The sequence below is a fragment of the Jaculus jaculus genome, chromosome 2 (genome assembly GCF_020740685.1).
Source record: "Jaculus jaculus isolate mJacJac1 chromosome 2, mJacJac1.mat.Y.cur, whole genome shotgun sequence".
NCBI classification, from domain to species: domain Eukaryota; kingdom Metazoa; phylum Chordata; class Mammalia; order Rodentia; family Dipodidae; genus Jaculus; species Jaculus jaculus.
Window position 1 is genome coordinate 172,548,558 of NC_059103.1, and position 18,703 is coordinate 172,567,260.

Here is an 18,703-nt window from a genome sequence, read left to right on the forward strand (position 1 = left end):
AGACAGAAAGAGAGAACGCAGTATGTTTTGTTGCAAGTATGTTTCCAGACAAAGTATGGCTCAGGCACTTCCTAGACATTAGAAATGCAGGCATGAAGAAGGGAAATGGGGCTGTGGAGATGGCTTAGCGGTTAAGGTGTTTGTCTATGAAGCCAAAGGACCTAGGTTCCATTCCCCAGTACCCAAGTAAGCCAGATGCACAAAGTGGCAGATGTGTCTGGAGTTCATTTGCAGTGGCTGGAGGCCCTGGCGTGCCCATTCTCTCTCTCTCTCTCTGTCTCTCCCTCTCTCTCTTTCTCCAATAAATATATAAATCAAATATTTCTTTTAAAGGAATGGAAATAAAAATACCCATATAATGCCACAAAACACTATGAAGCTACTTGACTTGCTTAAATCTGGAATTACTCACTCATTGACCACCTTGAGCTCAGACAAAAAGGTGATATTTCACGTTGTTTATGTCCTATGATGATGGCTTAGGAAATGGCCAACATTTGCTTTTGAAGGTTCACCTAACCTTGCATTTTCTTATCATAATAGTAGACACATCCATTGTGACATAGTAAAATAATGCAGTGACGCTCCAAGGAAAAGATCATCATTTCAAATCCTCTTTTTTTTTTCTTGGTTTTTCGAGGTAGGGTCTCACTCTAGCCCAGGCTAACCTGGAATTCACTATGGAGTCTCAGGGTGGCCTCGAACTCAGGGCGATCCTCCTACCTCTGCCTCCCGAGTGCTGGGATTAAAGGTGTGCACCACCATGCCCGGCCCAAATCCTAACTCTTGAGATGAGCACTGTTGGCATTTTGGTACAAATGTCTTTCCAGATTTTGTGTGTATATATGGATTGACACATGTTATTCATATACAGAGACCCCAGGTTAGCTGTTTTTCCAGTTGACCCTGATACAAAAGTGACACGTACCGGGTAGAAACTGTACTTTGAATGTTGAGTTCTGATTGCGGCTCAGGCCAGTACATGTGGTTGGTAATCTTTCTGGATGCTACAGGACTTCCTAAGTGTTTTATACTTGAGACCCCTCTTTGCCAAAGAAATTTTTATGTGACCCTGGGTGGACAGATATATAAGTATGCAAATCAAACATTTGCTTATAATAAATCCTAAGGAGAATTATTCCAAAACAGTATTCCAGTATCCACATAATTTTACCTTTTCCTTTTTTTGTTGTTGTTTTTTTCAAGGTAAGGTTTTGCTTTAGCTCAGGCTGACCTGGAATTCACTATGTAGTCTCAGGGTGGGCTTGAACTTTCAGTGATCCTCTTACCTCTGCCTCTCAAATGCTGGGATTAAAGGCATACGCCACCATGCCTGGCCTAATTTTATCATTTTAAAGATGAATCAGGTCTGTGTGCTAATGGGATGGACGTGCTTGTTTGTCTAAGAGAATACAATCTCAAGATACGCTGACTTGATACTTACATGCTGAGGAATGATGGGAAATTACTTACATGCTGGGAAGTATTAGAAAGGCTTTGTTTTCCATAATTGAACCATTATGTTTTTACAAGAGCAGAAAACTTTGCATGCACAGTCAAAACACTATTTCTAGGGCTGGTGAGATGGCTTAGCAGTTAAGGCACTTGCCTGCAGAGTCTAAGGACCTGGGTTCGATTCCCCAGTACCCACATAAAGCTAAATGGGTCTGGAGTTTGTTTGCAATGCCTAGAGGTCCTGGCTTGCCCATTCTCTCTCTTTATCTGTCTCTCTCTCCCAAACAAACAAATTAATAAATTAAATATTAAAAAGTAACAGTAATCTATAACATATAGTTGTCTTGAATCTGGGCTGACATGTTTCAGGCAGCATTCGTTGGCCTTGGGAAGTGTCATGGCATGTGTAGTGCAAATTGTGCATGTTGTGTGTTCAAAATCAAAGCTGCAGGCTTGGGAGATGGTTCAGTGGTTAAAGGCCATTGCTTGCAAAATCTGCCACCTCAGGTTCAATTCCCCAGTACCCATGTAAAGCCAGATGCACAATACAGGGCATGTACCTGGAGTTTGCTTGCAGCCACAAGAGACCCTGGTATGCCCATTCTGTCTCTCTCTCTCAAAATAAATAAATAGATAAATAAATAAATAAATAAATAAAATAAGGGCTGGAGAGATGGCTTAGTGGTTAAGCATTTGCCTGTGAAGCCTAAGGACCCTAGTTCGAGGCTCAATTTCCAAGGACCCACGTTAGCCAGATGCACAAGGGGGCACATGTGTCTGGAGTTCGTTTGCAGTGGCTGGAAGCCCTGGTGCACCCATTCTCTCTCTCTCTCTCTCTCTCTCTCTCTCTGTCACTCTCAAATAAATAAATAAAAACTGCATAATGAATTCCAGGTCAGCCTGGGTTAGAGTGAAACCCAACTTCAAAAACCAAACTAAATCAATCAATAAACAAATAAAAAGAACCAACGTCACAATGAAGCTGTATGATGCACCAGAAGTGAGCTCAGCCAAAGGCGTTCTGGGTTCATAGCTATGCATCTCATCCAGGGATATTTCCTGGTTGTGTGCTCAGGAACTTCTTGACAACCCTCTCAGTTATGTGACCACATATGGGGTTGTGGCCCCCAGTTTAAGAAGCTTTGCTTGGGCCGGGGAGATGCTTGAAGGGAAGAGCGCTTGCTGTACAAGCAAGAGGACCTGAGTTCAGGCCCTGGCACTCACTTGGAAACCTGCGGTTGACAACACACGCTTGTAGCCCCAGCAGTGGGGAAAGGGTAAGGGAAGGGGCTTCTTGGCCAGCCAGCCTAACTGAAGAAATGGCAAGGCCCAGCTTCAGTGAGATAACATCTCAGGGAACTGAGGAGCAAAGTGCTAAAGGAGGACACGTGTCATCCTCCTGTGGCCTTCGCGTGCATGCTCACTGGGCATGCCACATGCATGCACACCAACACATGCACATACCGCACACACATGCACATGCCACATATGGTACACACACCAAGTAAATAAATAAGTATAATCTTGTTGTTTTTTATTTTTATTTATTTGAGAGTGACAGAGAGAGAGAGAGAGAAAATGGGCACGCCAGGGCCTCCAGCCACTGCAAAGGAACTCCAGACGCGTGCTCCCCCTTGTGCATCTGGCTAACGTGGGTCCTGGGGAATTGAGCCTCGAACCGGGGTCCTTAGGTTTCACAGGCAAGCGCTTAACCGCTAAGCCATCTCTCCAGCCCAACTATAATTTTTAAAGGAAGCTTTGCTTAGCCGGGTGTGGTGGCTCACACCTTTAATCCCAGCACTTGTCAGGCTGAGATAGGAGGATCACAGTGAGTTCGAAGCCAACCTGTACTACAGAGTGAGTTCCAGGTCAGCCTGGAATACGGTGAGACAGACAGACCCTGTCCACAAACAAACCACTTAGCTGAGCTGGGATGCTAGGTAGGTTAGATGTATTCAATGCATTTTCAACCTTCATGGATTTGTCAGGACATAGCCACGTTGTACATTGAGAAGTCTAGGTGCTTTTGAATATTTGCATTTTTTAAAGCAAGAATGCACACTCTTTTGTTACCTATTTCTTAAAATAATGTGGAAATGAAGGTACCTTTGATTAGACGGGGAAAACCGTCTTCCCATTCACATAGCCATGTAGTATTCATTCATCCTTTCCCAGGCTTCTGGTGTTTTGGTTGCAGAGTAAGAGGTGGCCTCCTCCCTCGGGGCACCCAGGGTGGTGGAGGCAGTGAGGGGACACATGGAAACAGAGGAGTGGACAGTAAGTGCAGTGGGTGGGGGGACTTAGGAAGGAGCAAAGTTCTGGGGTACCATGAGGGCACTGTCAGGGACATTTCTTGGAAGATGAGACACTGGACTTCCGTACAGACCTGAAATCTTAGGCCAGTATGTGATTGAGATAAACCCCTTCTCATGAAAGTCTTACGGTCACATTTGTCCTTTTTGTTATATGGGAAACGTTTCTGAACATATGGCTTGAAAAGTTAGATAACACAGCCCCACTTTCATCACGAATGTGATTTCCCACGATGACGGGACATTTTTGCATTTGTATCTGCTTCTCTGCTGATGAATAGGAGAACAAGGGAAAACGTGACTCAGAGAGGTAATTAATCACCACATGGAAATGTAAAATAGTCTTGAAGAGATGCGGCTTTGCCAGGAGGCAGAGGGATTGGCATTCAGATTCTATTTGCAACACTATGAGGAGTCAGGATTTCTCCGGACCCCTGATATTGAACTATCTGTCTGATTTCCTCACTACAAAGCTCCAGGGCAGTGTTTGCTACCCCCCCCCCCCCCCAGTGCTCATACTTCTTTGGAACATCCACGGATCAAGAAACAAGTCTCCTGGAAATTGCTCAACTCATCATATCTCCTGTTTTAAGTGCTAGCTTATGTGTAACTGATACAGGAGAATTGTAATACGCGGGTTACAATGTAACGTCACCTTGAATCACGTACTTGGTGCATCATGAGCAAATCCTAGACATCTCCTCAAAACCCGTCGTATCTTTATGGTGAGAGCATTCAGAACCCTTCCTTCCAGCTACTTGAAATGCACACTACCTGATTGCCAATGATCGAATCTTACTGTGCAGTAGAACCCCAGAACTTGCTTTCTGTCTAACTAGGGCCTCATGGTCTCACGCCTGTGTGGAACCTGAGTTCTGCATTGAACGTGGTTTGGGTCTGGCTCTCCCGCAGGCATCCTGTGCAGGGGAGGGAGAAGAGACTCTTCCCTGCTTGAACAATATGTGGAGGGGGAGCGATGATTCTGGAACTCCCTGTCAGTGAGGACTCACGCAAACCTCAATGTGTACAAGCACAAGATGAGCCACAGCTGCCAACGGTATCCACAATTCACAAGCTGAGCATTCTACCCATGTTCACTTCCCTTATGGGCCCTTGCTTGCTTGCTTGCTTCCTTCCTTCCTTTCTTTTTTCTTTCTGGAGGTAAAAAGCCTCCCAAAGTTAGACAGACCGATTCGTATTAGAATTTTAAAACTGTCATTTATTTAGTTGCTAAGTTGGCAATTTGCCTAAGGCAGGAATTCAGAAACATGAGGGAATACATAATACATGAGTTTTTCCAAGCTCTGAAACATTTAATGGAATTTACAAGTAATTTCATTTTGGGGAGTTCTTTAGAATGCAGCTCTTTGGTATGGTGGTCAGTCTAATCATCATAATTACAGTTTTGTTACCCCATGCCTGGCCTTGGGGGAAATTTTGTCACTTTATTATTCAAGTCAACTTCTTTAACGAATGATTTTTTTCCCTGCAGAAACAAAGTGTTGTTTCTTCCAATCCGACTTAAGTTCCTTTCCCAACCATTAGCTTGTTTTGTACTAGATACAAATTGCCTCAACATTTTGGCCAAGTCTCCCACCGAGACTGATCTGCATACGTCTATTTTTCAGTAAACAGTAATTAAACCACATTTACAAAATCATTAGCCCAGAGAGGTCATAACACAAACCAGGCAGAAGAGCATAAAATAAGTTCATTGGGAAGCGGGTGTTTGCAATTTAGTCCAGAATTTGTCTCTGTAGATAACTGCAGATACTTTACGAAGTGTGACCGCTAAATTTGCAAACCATCTGGGTTTGCTTGGTTAGGATCTTGAGGGTACAATAGAGTTTAAAAGATGTGGTGGTTTGAATGTGAACTGTCCCCCCCCCCCCCCCCCCCCCCCCGAGCCTCATGTGTCTGTGATTCAGCCTCATATTCAGTCCTCAGCTTGTGGAGCCTTTGGGAGGTGGAGCCTTGCTGGAGGAAGTGTGTCACTGGGGGTGGATCTAGATTTGTTTATTTTTTAATTTATTTATTTGAGAGTGACAACAGAGAGAGAGAGAGAGAGAGAGAGGCAGATAGAGAGAGAGAATGGGCACGCCACGGCCTCCAGCCACTGCAAACGAACTCCAGACGCGTGCGCCCCCTTGTGCATCTGGCTAACGTGGGACCTGGGGAATCGAGCCTCGAACTGGGGTCCTTAGGCTTCACAGGCAAGGGCTTAACTGCTAATCCATCTCTCCAGCCCTTTTTCTTTGTTTTTTTTTTTAAATAAAATTATTTATTTATTTGAGAGCGAGCGAGAGAGAGAGAGAGAGAGAGGGGGGGGGGGGACCTTGACTTATTAGTCTAGCTCTACTTGGTGTCCACTAGTGAGCTTATTCTCCCCTCCTTCCCTGCTGATGTGAAACTGTCTCCCAGCTGTCTGCTCCCATCATGCTTTCCCTGTGATGATGGAACTTTCCCTTGAAGCTATAATCTGGAAATAAACCCTTTCCATTCTTCCTTCCTTCCATATGCTGCTTCTGGTCTGGTGTTTTGTCCCAGCACCAGCTACAAAAGAAGGCCTGGAAACACCTTTTTCTTTTAGAAAACAGAATTTCTGCCTGTTTGAGTTGAAAGAAAGAGATGGAGTATAACATCAGGGAAACACCACATTAAAGGAAAAATAAAAACTAGTACAGAGACAAGGTTGCACCTTGGGTCAAATCCTTTTCATAACTTTGTTCAGCTATTAAGTCATTGCTTTTGTGCTGGTGAAACATAATGGAAAAACTTAGGGCATGGGATAGAAATGTTTGGGTTCAGAGTGTGGCTCCATGGTGTAGCTGTTGGGTAAATTGACTTTTATTTATATTTATTTTGTCTGTAAAGTGGCTTCAGTACTACAAGTTCATATGTCATGGATTCAGTGAGCTGGTCACAGTGAGCTAGCCACATATGTATGTTCTAGTGTTGAGTTAGGACCAGGCATTGTGGTAAACAAAACGTTTCTTCTTCATGGTGTTATGATTTGTCCCTCAAATAGTTGTATATCACATTCATGTAGTAGTGTGCTAATGGGTTGGTGGCCAAACCAATAAGAGATGAGTCCTACTGGAGGTTAGGCCTCCCCCATCATGAATAGATCAATGTTATCTTGAGGGAGTGTGTCAGTTCTCATGGGTCTGGATTAGTTCATTACAACAAAAGAACCAGCCTGGCTCCTTCCCAGTTTCATGCTTCCTGTCTTGCCCTGTAGCCTTGCCCCCCTGTTATGATGTCATCTATGTTGTGATGTGATCCAAGGGCCCTTATCAGAGGCCACACAGATAGGGACACCAAACTTTTCAGCCTACAAAATGGTGAACCAAATTAACTAACCCAACCTCAGTTAGTTTATTATGGCAAAACTTTTTTATAGCACAGCATGGTCATTCATATATTATTCTACTGAACCCTTATAGCAGCTCCTATGATTGACAGAGCAGGCTTTCTCCATTTTATGAGCGAAGGAACATTCGGAGGCTAAGCAATGTGTCCAAAGTCACATAACTCACGGATGACAGGCCAGGCCAGACTGTGGGCTTGGGTTTCTCTGTGTCTGTCCATTGGTTTGACCAGTCTGCATCTCTGCCAGCTGTAAAGACTTGACTTTGACTGGGAGGGAGCTCCTGCAGGGTTTCGAGCACAGAAGTGGAGTGATACCAGCCTTTTATTTATTTATTTTTGTTTTTTGAGACAGGATTCATGTAGACCTGGCTGGCTTTGAACTTGAGATCCTCTTGACTCAGCTTTCCTGGTGCTAGGGTCTTAGGTGTGCACCACCACACCTGGATCCACTGCTTTGCCTTCTACAGGGCTTCCCACCACACTGAGAATAGAGTCTGAGCTACTTCTGCTTGTTCACAAAGCTGTATGTGGGTACTAGGCCACCTCTGATCTTTCCATTCTTCTCCCTTCCACTCCAGAGGCCTTGTTTACCTCTTAAAGACTCTCACCTTGGGCTGTATTTCCTTAAGTGAAGGTATACCTATTTTATTAAACATAAGCATCCTATTTTTCAACAGTTTCCCCAGAAAAGGGCAATATGGAAGTCTTCCCTAACTTATTTTGGGCTACATCCAGTCTCCTAGGGTTAAAAAAAAAAAATTGAGAGCCAATATTGAGCACAGATGATACAGGAAGAACAAGTGAAAAGACCCCAAATCACCAACACAGAACTGCAGCCAAGAATCTAAGATGCAAAGTCAATATTTCATTTAAAAAGAAGCCAGGGAACAATGCCTAAAATTCATATCTCCATGAAAGGAGATGGTGGTTAGCCAACCATCTCTCAGAGGGCATGCAAGCCCTTGTGACATCTGCACCTCTAGGAGAAAGATCAGAAGCCTTGCTTTTCTGTGACTCCCCATAGGTTCTGAAATCTCTGTGACGTCATTCCTCAGGGTCCAGAATTAGATTTTTCTTTTTTCCAGGGGAAAAGTCCGTAACTTACCCTGGACAGCCTGGCTAACTTCAGAGCAGAAGTCTCAATGCGAGCGGCACCAGGGTCTCCTAAAATGGAATTTACAAGGTGCTAGAGGCCAAAGTCTAGTTTGCTGCTGCGACCAGCACACAACTCTCTGCGGAGCCAGGAAGAGACAAGGGTAATTAAAATATCTGCCTCATGCTGGGTGTGTAACCTTATCCAAGAAAAGTCATTTAATTATGAAAACATGACTGAAAATGGTTCTTAAAATGTAGTGAAGGAAACTCTGAAGCTTATGGGTGAAGGGAAATAAGCATCCATTTTCCATGATTTGAAGTCACATGTTTTAGACATCTGCATTTTACCGATAGCTACACTCCACAAAGTCATTTCCAGGTCAGTTGACTATGGTTTTCACTAGAGGGTGAGTCTGCCTCAGTAAAAAGCCCAAGGAGCAGGTTACTTCAGAATCTCTTCAGTGCAACTGCTGGGTCTGAATGGAAGTCACGCAAACAAATTGGCATATTTACATGGGCAGATTAGGAAATAAAACATACTACCACATATATCAAGGGGAAAAAAATTAAAGAACCGAAGAGCAAGAACTGGAGATTATATAATAACCCCACTTTGTCCTTTTCTTAGCCAGAGAATAGTCTTTCCTCTGGTCTGTGATATGTGGAGTTGAGGTAAGAGAGTGGGCTCACAGACCCATCTGGGCCACAAGACAGCTGACTGAGGTGAAATGTGGTATGTAACTACTTCTTGCTCTCTTTCCAATGGGGAATGTGTCCATGAGTAAGTGGACAGGCACTACCCATACCTATACATATGACCAAGCCATCCTAAACCAAGAAACCGTGGGCATGTCTGAAGTCAGATGAAGTCCATGTTGTCACTTGCCGTCAGACCACTGTCAGTGAGCTGCCTGCTTTGGCCATGTTGGGGAGGTCAGCTATTGAGCCAGGGCTGGGCTGTAGCAAGCACAGAGAGGCTCCACGATATCTTAGGGCTGCTACAGCTTATGGTCCCTTCCAGGCTGAATTCCATAGAACTTCAATTTCAATAAATTTCTGCTTACGTAAAGGTATTATGGAATTATTACCGAACAATAATAATGGTAACAGTGAGCACAAGGTAGTAAGTCCTCTTGGCCCCCGGGGCGATAAATACATAAGCTACAGCCATTCAGGTCTTGTCACTTAACTGGTAACAGGAGGGCAAGTGGCTCAAGTCCCCAATTTTAGATTTCCTCCAGGTGCCACACATGTACTTAATAAATACTTCCAAGCCCCTCTATTGAGTCCAAGAATAGTTCACAATCTTTGACAAAAAAAATTCCCTAGCAGACTGCTTCTGGGCTGAGAAAGACTAGTTATATAAAAGTTATCCTACATTGGGTAGAGAAATGGTAGAAACCTGGGATTCTGGGAGTAATTCTGAGCACTTTCCACATTTCCACCACTTTGCTATAGAATCCCTGGTTTCCCTCCAAGGATGAGGGCCATGGAGAAATTAAGTCATGACAAGTTCATGCAGCCTATAGTCCCAAGAAGACAGAGACCGGAGCACCTTCCCCCAGTTCCACCCCATTGGGTCTCTGGCCTGGTCTCTTTTGGTGTTTGAATGGCTACTTCTGTTGGAAGGTACTGGGGAAGCCCTCCCTACCCAGGCCAAGATGATGGAAAATCCTGCTTGCCCACCAAACATGAAATGCCTACCCACCAAACCCAGGCAAAGTCAAAAGTCAGAAGGAGAGATGGTCGAGTGTTTTCTCTAAACCTATGGTCCATTTTCTTTCCTCCAGCAAGGTAGATATGCAGAAAGAGGACTGGTCTTGGAAACATAACTACATCCAAAAAGTCATTATTATGGTACTGGGTCGTGCCACTTGGGAACAGCTTTGTTGTCATGTTTTACAGTAGATAGATACAATAATACCTTTCTCTTAGTTTTCATTAGTAGAACCAAATGAGAAGAAAGTGGAAAGTTCATTGTCACCAATGAATTGAGAAAAATTCAACATTGTGTCTGGCACCGGCAGGTGTTCAATAAACACCATTAATCTGGATGAAGTGAGGGCTTAATTTCATTGCATTGTTTATAGAGCTATGTCCTCCAGAGTTGAGGACATGATCCTTCTTGCTTAAGAACGAGAGCAGGAAGATGACACAGAGAAAGAAGGAAAGAAAAACTTGATGGCTGTCCAGCCCGACTCTCCTGCTTGGATCACTAGATGTGAAAGACCTTGGTGGGTTTGCACTCTGAGGCCCCTGCAGGCCCTAACACAGTGTTTGCTCATGTATGTAGTGGTCATGATTATAAGTGGAAATGAATCATAGTGAGGGGTTCCATCTGGGGCATAGATGCTGAAGGGGAGCGTACTGAGTTTCCCTTTCCTCTCCCCTCATGGGACTGGGGAGGCAGTGGCTTTATAGTTAGATACCATGAGGCCTGTGTGAGTGCTCCAAGGCAGTTACTGCAACCCCGTGACCCTAGGACTGCTGGAATAGAGAACTGGGTTGAATGCTTTCTTCAGGAGGTTCCTGGGGTTCCCCTCCCCCACCTCAGTGGTGCCCCAGGCTGAGGAGTTTCTAAGTCACTGCCTCCCACAGTCCCTTTGTGTACCCCTGCTCCAACAAACCTCTTCTGCACATGGTAGCCATGTTCTGTGCTTGAAAAGTTCTCCTCTCTACCCAGTTGATCCTAAGTGCTCACTGACCTGCTTCACACATGTTCAGCCCCCAGGTCTCCACTGAAAAATCCACTCCCTCCAGAGACCTCTGGCCACCAAAACCCAGGCAGGCTCTCACCACACACTCCACTTGTACCTCGTACTTTTCCTCCTTTCTACATCTGGAATCAGTTATTTGCACAAGTTGCTCAAGATCAACATTTCCGGTCAGATGTTGAATTCCCTCAGGTGCAGGAGAGATTCATTTTGTTCCATCTTTTCTCTGATACCCAGAGTTAGGTACTGGGGCACATGGGACCAGGAGGGAGGAGGACATCCTGTAGACCTACCCCTGTTGTGGTTAAGTACACTTGAACAGAGTTCTTGGGAGTCAGATATGAGGTAACCAAAGAAACTATAGTTGTCTATCTGCTGATGGTTAAAATGCTCTTTTGTGGCTAGACATCCTGGAAGTTAGGACCATCCTGGCATATCAGAAAGTCAGATGCCTAGGTACTTTCTCATAGACTCATACATGCCCACCAGTGAACTTGTTCATAAACAGGAAAGAAAAAAAAATAAGCCACAAAGGCATCTTGTCCCCAGAGCAGGCTCAATAGAATGAGATGAAATGAAGGTGGTACCCAGTGGTAAAAGCTGAACAATTACATCTTAAGAGGGAGGACATCATATGAAACTACTTAAAAATCCATGACACAGGGGCTGGGGTGAGGTTTCAGTGGGCAAAGTGCTCGCTGTATAAGAATGAAGACTGTTGTAGTCCACTCGATGTTGCTGGGACAAACGTCCAAGCAGACACAGTTTATGGGAGGAAGGGATTTAATCTAGTTAAATCAGTAAGAGACTCCATCTCAAAGAAGTAAGGTGAAGGGCTTTGAAACTTCCTCAGGAAAATGTAAGGTGCTTCTGGTCAGGTATTTGTTCACAGCAACAAGAAAGTGACAGACACTCTGTGTGGGGCCAAGGTACTTAAAATAATGTTAATTCTCATACCTACTCCTCACCTCCTCTAAGGCAACTCCAGTATCACCTTCACAGAGATGGCCTTCCTCACATCCCTGGTTAGAATTATAATACTTGCTCTCCTTCTCTCATTTCCTGGCTGGCTGCCTGCCTCACCACAGCTTCTCCAAACTAGGTACTAACTAGGCCCAACCCTACTTAGCTTCCGAGATGAGACACAATCAGGTGTGTTCAGGGTGGCATCTGCTGTAGAGTTTACCCACAACTTATACGTTGCTACTGGCTTTATTAGTTTTAGTGTCTCTCTTCCTCTACTCAAATCAATCCGTCACTTTAGTATGTTTTGTTTAGTGGCAAAATACCAGTGCCTGGAACAAGACTCACCACTTAATAGCTGCTCAGCTAATTTTATTGACTGACTAAATGTATTGCTATTGAAACGTTGAGTAAATTGATAAGTCATGGTTTTAATTTGAGCCAATTTTCCTTTGCTTTTCACCACTTATGAAAGTTATAAGTGGAAGCTGGGTATGGTGGCACATGCCTTTAATCCCAGCACTTGGGAGGCAGAGGTAGGAGGATTACCATTAGTTCAAGGCCACCCTGAGGCTACAGAGTGAATACCAGGTCAGAGAGCTAGAGTGAGACACTTACCTCAAAAAAACAAAAACAAGTTAAAAATAGAATAGATGATACTTCTTTTTTTTCAATTTTTTTATTATATTATTATTATAAAAAATATCCCACGGTAATACCCTCCCTCTCCCCATTTTACCCTTTGAAACTCCATTCTCCATCTGATACTACTTTTATAAACACATACCATGTATCGTGTGTGTGTGAGTGTGTGTGTGTGTGTGTGTGTGTGCATGAGTAGTGTATGTGGGGGTATGTGGAGATCAGAGGACAATCTTGGGTGTCATCCCTCAAGAATACCATTCACCTTTTATTTTATTTATTTATTTATTTTTGGTTTTTTGAGGTAGGGTCTCACTCTAGCCAACGCTGACCTGGAATTCACTATGGAGTCTCAGGGTGGCCTTGAACTCAAGGCAATCCTCCTACCCCTGCCTCCCGAGTGCTGGGATTAAAGGCGTGCGCCACCACGCCTGGCTTATTTTTTTTTATTTTTTGAGGAAGGGTCTTGCTCTAGCCCAAGCTGACCTGGAAATTCACTATGTAGTCTCAGGATGGCCTCAAACTAATGGCAATCCTTCTACCTCTGCCTCCCTAGTGCTGGGATTAAAGGCGTGTGCCACCATGCCTAGATACTTTTTTTTTTTTTTTTTGAGGCAAGGTCTCTCACTGGACTGGAGCTCACCAGCTAGGCGAGACTGGCTTCTCAGCAAGCACCAGACACCTGCCTGTCTCTACCTCCGCAACTCTGGGATTACATACACAGGTCGCTAGAGCTGGCTTTTTATGTGGGTTTCAAAATCAAACTCAAGTCTTGGCCTTGCAAGACTTTATCAACTGAACCCAGTATCCCCACCAGTTTATCTTTAAATGCACTTATTTAAAAAAATATTTTTTTTGGTTTACTTGAGAGACAGAGGAGAAAGAGAGAGAGAATGGGCACACCAGGGCCTCCAGCCACTGCAAATGAACTCCAGATACATGCACCACCTTGTTCATCTGGCTTAGAAGGGTACTGGGGAATCAAACCTGGGTTCTTAGGTTTCATAGGTAAACACTTTAACTGATAAGCAATCTCTCTAGCACAAATTCACTCATTCTTATTATCAGTTTCCCTGAGCTCAAATTATGAGTCGAATGCACTGTGACAAAGTGAGACAAAGCCCAGTCCCTTCTGATGAGCCCATAGGAGCTTCAGGAATATTTTCCCTTGAAATACTATGAGAAAGGAAGAGGCAAGAGTACCCTCATATTGAAGAGCCAGAGAGTGATGGTTTGAGGATTAGCTCCAGGTTAGATAGCTGTGGTCCAGTCATGGAAGGAAAACACAAATATTTGTACTACATCCAGTCAGCGCAGGGCCTCAGGTGGAAAGCGCAGGGGAGGCTTGAGGAGGATGCCCAGTGCTTCCAGTGTGTGTGTGTGCGTGCGTGTGCATGTGCGTGTGCTCCTGCACTTAAGGAAAAGTCTTACTGTTTGCACATTCACACTCTGGCTACAATCCTTATTTTTTGTTAAGAGAAGATAAAAATGAAAGCTTAATCTTTTTTAAAACTTTTTTTTGTTTATTATTTTTAGTTATTTATTTGAGCGTGACCGATAGAGAGAGAAAGAGGCAGATAGAGAGAGAGAGAGAATGGGCACACAAGGGCCTCCAGCCACTGCAGACGAACTCCAGATGCGTGCACCCCCTTGTGCATCTGGCTAACGTGGGACCTGGGGAACTGAGCCTCGAACCGGGGTCCTTAGGCTTCACAGGCAAGCACTTAACCGCTAAGCCATCTCTCCAGCCCTGAAAGCTTAATCTTAAGAAAGGCAAGGTGAATACCAGTACATATCCACAAAGTGATTAAAATGCCACCTTCAGGCCTCCTCCAGAAACTCTAAAGGAGAGGCTCTGAGTATAACCAGACCAAGCCACCATTGTATCTTTAGCTTGTTTCTGATGTACCTGGATAGGTGTGTTAGTGACTCTTGTTGCTATGACCACATACCTGGCAAGAAGCAACTGAAGGTGGGAAGGGTTTGTTTCAGCATAGAGTTGCAGGGGTACAGGCCATCAAGGCGGGGGAGGCACACTGGCGGGAGAAGGCAATTGAGGCTTATGTTCAGCCCACCATCTCAAAGCCGAGAGAGAGATAAACAGGAAGCAGAACTTCAAGCTCTGCCTCCCAAAGGTTCTCAGCAACACCATCTGGGAACCAAGTGCTCAAACACACAAGTCTACGCAGGCCAGAGGGAGGTGGAATTTCACATTCAAACCACAGGTTTACTGATGGAGAGGTCTGTGCACTCAGAGCCTGCCTATCCCACCAGGAGCCATCAGAGATTTCTCCTGCTCCTTGTAAATCTAATAGGAGTGGTTCACTTCTCCTAAATTACCTTTCATGTGTCTAGTCTTTACATTATAGCAAACACCATTAGAAAGGACAAGATTACAAATCAGTATAAAAAGAAAGTGCTGCAGGCTGGGGAGATGGCTCAGTGGTTAAAGGCATTTGCTTGCAAAGCTTGATGCCCGAGGTTCAATTCCCCAGTACTCATGTAAAGCCAAATGCACAAAGTCGTAGTACACGTGTCTGGAGTTTGTTTGCAGTGGCAAGAAGTCCTGATGTGCCCATTCTCTCTCTCTCTCTCTCTCTCTGTTTACAAATAAATAAATCAATAACTAGGAAGTGTTTCCAGCATTTTCTAAGGTAGTTTAAACAAGTTTCAGGGTTTTCCTAGTCACTAGCTGAGGTGGGTCTCTGATGTACTATCAGGTAGATGTTTCTCATTGTGAATGTCATCACTGTGACAAAGTACCTGAAAGAAGCAACTTACAAAAGGGAGGGCTTACAATGGCTCATGCTTAAGAGAGAGCAGTCCACCATGATGGGATGGCATGGTGGAATGGATCAGCCTGTGGCACCTGAACCTCTGGGAGACATTTCACAACTACCGTCTGCAAATCTGGCCAGGACAAGCAGAGGCATCCTACAGTTGGTGTTTCTCTCACACACATAGTACCAACCCACTTAAAAATGCCCATGCTGCCAGGCCTGAAAATGGACTGCCCTCATTGGAAGCCAGCGTAAAGAAAATCACTTTCCACCTTCTTCAGATTAATGTGGCTTCTGTTTTTTTTTTAAATATATATATATATATATATATATATATATATATATACATATACATGTATATATATATATATATATACATATATATATATATATATATATATATTTATTTGAGAGCGACAGACACAGAGAGAAAGACAGATGGAGGGAGAGCGAGAGAATGGGCGCAACAGGGCTTCCAGCCTCTGCAAACGAACTCCAGACGCGTGCGCCCCCCTGTGCATCTGGCTAACGTGGGACCTGGGGAACCGAGCCTCGAACCGGGGTCCTTAGGCTTCACAGGCAAGCGCTTAACCGCTAAGCCATCTCTCCAGCCCGACTTCTGTCTTTTAAACTTAATCTTGCACCACCTCAGGGTTTATTAGGAGGCACAGCTTAGTAGTCTTGGTGTCAGCAGATACAGTCCCTGTGGGCCGCTACGGAGAGGAGCTAAGCAGACAGGACATCAGAGCGACGCATTTGTCAAGCATAACCAGTAAACACCTTAGATTTATGAGGCAGGCACACAGCGTGTTCTCAGAAGCCCAAACAAAACCATAATGCAAATGGCTGGAAGTGACAGCCTACGTCTTCTTTATCGATGATAGATCTGAAGACTCAAGTCTGTTTATTCCCACAATGCAATTCAGACTCTGTAGATGGGGTTGGAACAAAACGATTGCACTGAAGGAATGCCAGAAGGAAATGGGAAACTCATCTGAGCAGTTTTATTGAAGGAGAAAGCAATGAAGGAAGGGCGTTGTGGTGTGTGCAACTATGCCCAGACTCCGCTTTCCCCTGGGAGGTGAAGCTGCATGTGAAATGGTAGCGAACATTATTTCAATCCTCTGACTCAATTGCCTGTTTCTTTAAGGGCAGTACTTTCCACCACAGCGGAACGCAAAAGTAGGATTGGATGGGATTCACGCAGAAAGTGGTAACAACAGAACACAGAAGTATAGCAAAATACTAGAACTAACGTGTTACTGATGAAAGTTGAATTGGAACCATTTCTTTAAATCCCAGAGACCTACATTTGAGGCTGGGGAGCCGGTTCAGTGGGTAAGAGTGCTTGCTGTGCAAACATGATGAACTGACTTCACATCTCCAGAACCCACGTAAAGCCAGACATACAGCATACGTCTATAACCCCAGGGCCTTTCTGGCTAGATGAGCATTCGCTACGAGGAAAACCCTGGAAGCTTACTGGCCAGCTAGCCAGGCCCACACAGTGCTGAAGGAGAAACCCTGCCTGAAACAAGGGCAGGTTGTTCTCTAACCTCCACACCTGGCCACATTCACACACACATCCCATACACACAAAGATTTAAAATAAAACGACTTTGGGCTGGAGAGATGGCTGAGCAGTTAAGGTGCTTGCCTGCAAAGCCTAAGGACCCAGGTTCCATTGCCCAGGACCATGTAAGCCAGATGCACGTAGGTCTGAAGTTCATTTGTAGTAGCCAGAGGCCCTGGCCTGCCCATTCTCTCTATCTTTTTCTTCTAATAAATAAATAAATAAAAATAAGATCTTTATAAAACTATATTTTAACAGTGGTATGCTGTCTCTTGCGTCACTTCGATGAGAATAACAGGAGTCTTCGTGACAAGGTTTGTTTAAGGAGCAGATAGAATGATTGGGATTTTTCTACATCCCAGGTTACTAAGAAATGTGAAGTTAGATTCATGGTGGCTGGGGATACGACAGTATTATGGGATTTGTTGCAAGGTGAGTACAAAGAGACCATGAAGCTTCTGGAACTCTCTGTGGCCTTCCTTCCTCAGACGCCCTCACACCACATAGCTGCAAATTCAAGGATGATTTTCATCGGCCTTAGACGCCAGAAGAAACAGGACGACAATAAACCAATCTCTTATGAGAACAGATGATATCGGGATGGAATTATAAAAATGCCCAAGGGAGAAACAGAGCTCTGCAGGGAGCACATTCCTAAGCAAAGACTACTCCTGATTCCTTGGGTGGGACAACGCGGGGTGTCACCTAACATATTAGTAAGGACAGCATGGGAGAGGGTCCCTTCAGGCCAGTGTGTTAGGTGAGGAAAACTCAGGGTTGGTTTTGAGCATGTGTCTTCACGTAGCATTGGGGAGACTTGAAAAAAAAAAACACATCAAAATGCAAAAAGCATGTGCTGGTAAATGACTAGAAGGGCCCGTGGAACTTCTGAGGAGAATACAACTTGTTGGTGGAAGGAATCAAAAGCAGATGGAGCCTCAGCCCTGGTCCTCTGCTCCATTTTTGAGGCCCCCTTTTCCCTTTATCAGTGTCTACCATTCTTGGCTAAAGCCCCAGCCTTTCCTCCTGCACAGGCTCACCTAGGGGAGGCATTGTGTGGGCAGTGGGGAACACAGGCTATCTGAGAGCCCTAGGTTGGGAGCAGCTCGATCTTTCCAGCAGAAGCATCGCTGTCACCTCTTCCCAGGCTGTAGTAGTCAGTCCCACGATGTTGGGATGAACATCCAACCAAACGGAGTTTTATTGGAAAAAGGGATTTATTTCAGGCATACGGATCCAGGGGAAGCTGGTCTCACAAATCCAACCAGAGAGAAACCACCAGCAGCCAGAAAACACAAAGTGGCAGTAAGCAAGACCTCCTCCCCGCTCCCACAGATCAGACTGTTCTCCATACCTTTGGGTTGGAATTCACATCCGCCCCCAGTGACGCCTTAGGGCTACATCCAGGATCTGCCCCCAGCGACACCTCCTCCAGCCAGGTGGCTCCAAGAGCCAAGTTACAAGTTTAATTTTAACACCCAAGTCAATGGGGCACATGCATTCAAACTACCATCCAGAGCCAAACAGTTTAGCTTCTTGAAACTGGAGTGCTTAAGTAACTCCATTTTCCAAGCAAACCATAGCTTTGCATTACATAATTCAAAGTTCAGTTGGGTAGCTTTCATAGTTGCAGGAATAAGCCAAAGTCGTTGAAAAGTACCCTCTCTCCCTCTCCACAGTCTTCCCTCTCTCTTTCTCTCCCTCCCTTCCAGCTTTCCTCCCTCCCTCTTTCCATTCCTTTGCTTTGTTTTTTGGTGCTAAGCACCACTGTACCCACACACTGAACCCTCATTTCCT

At 44.7% G+C, this 18,703-nt stretch overlaps 1 protein-coding gene across 6 annotated transcripts in view; it reads right to left on the minus strand.

Annotated features, from left to right (window-relative positions):
* Ncald (neurocalcin delta) overlaps positions 1-18,703 on the minus strand; it is a 538,037-nt gene that overhangs the window by 36,885 nt on the left and 482,449 nt on the right. The gene's annotated exons all lie outside the window — the stretch shown is intronic.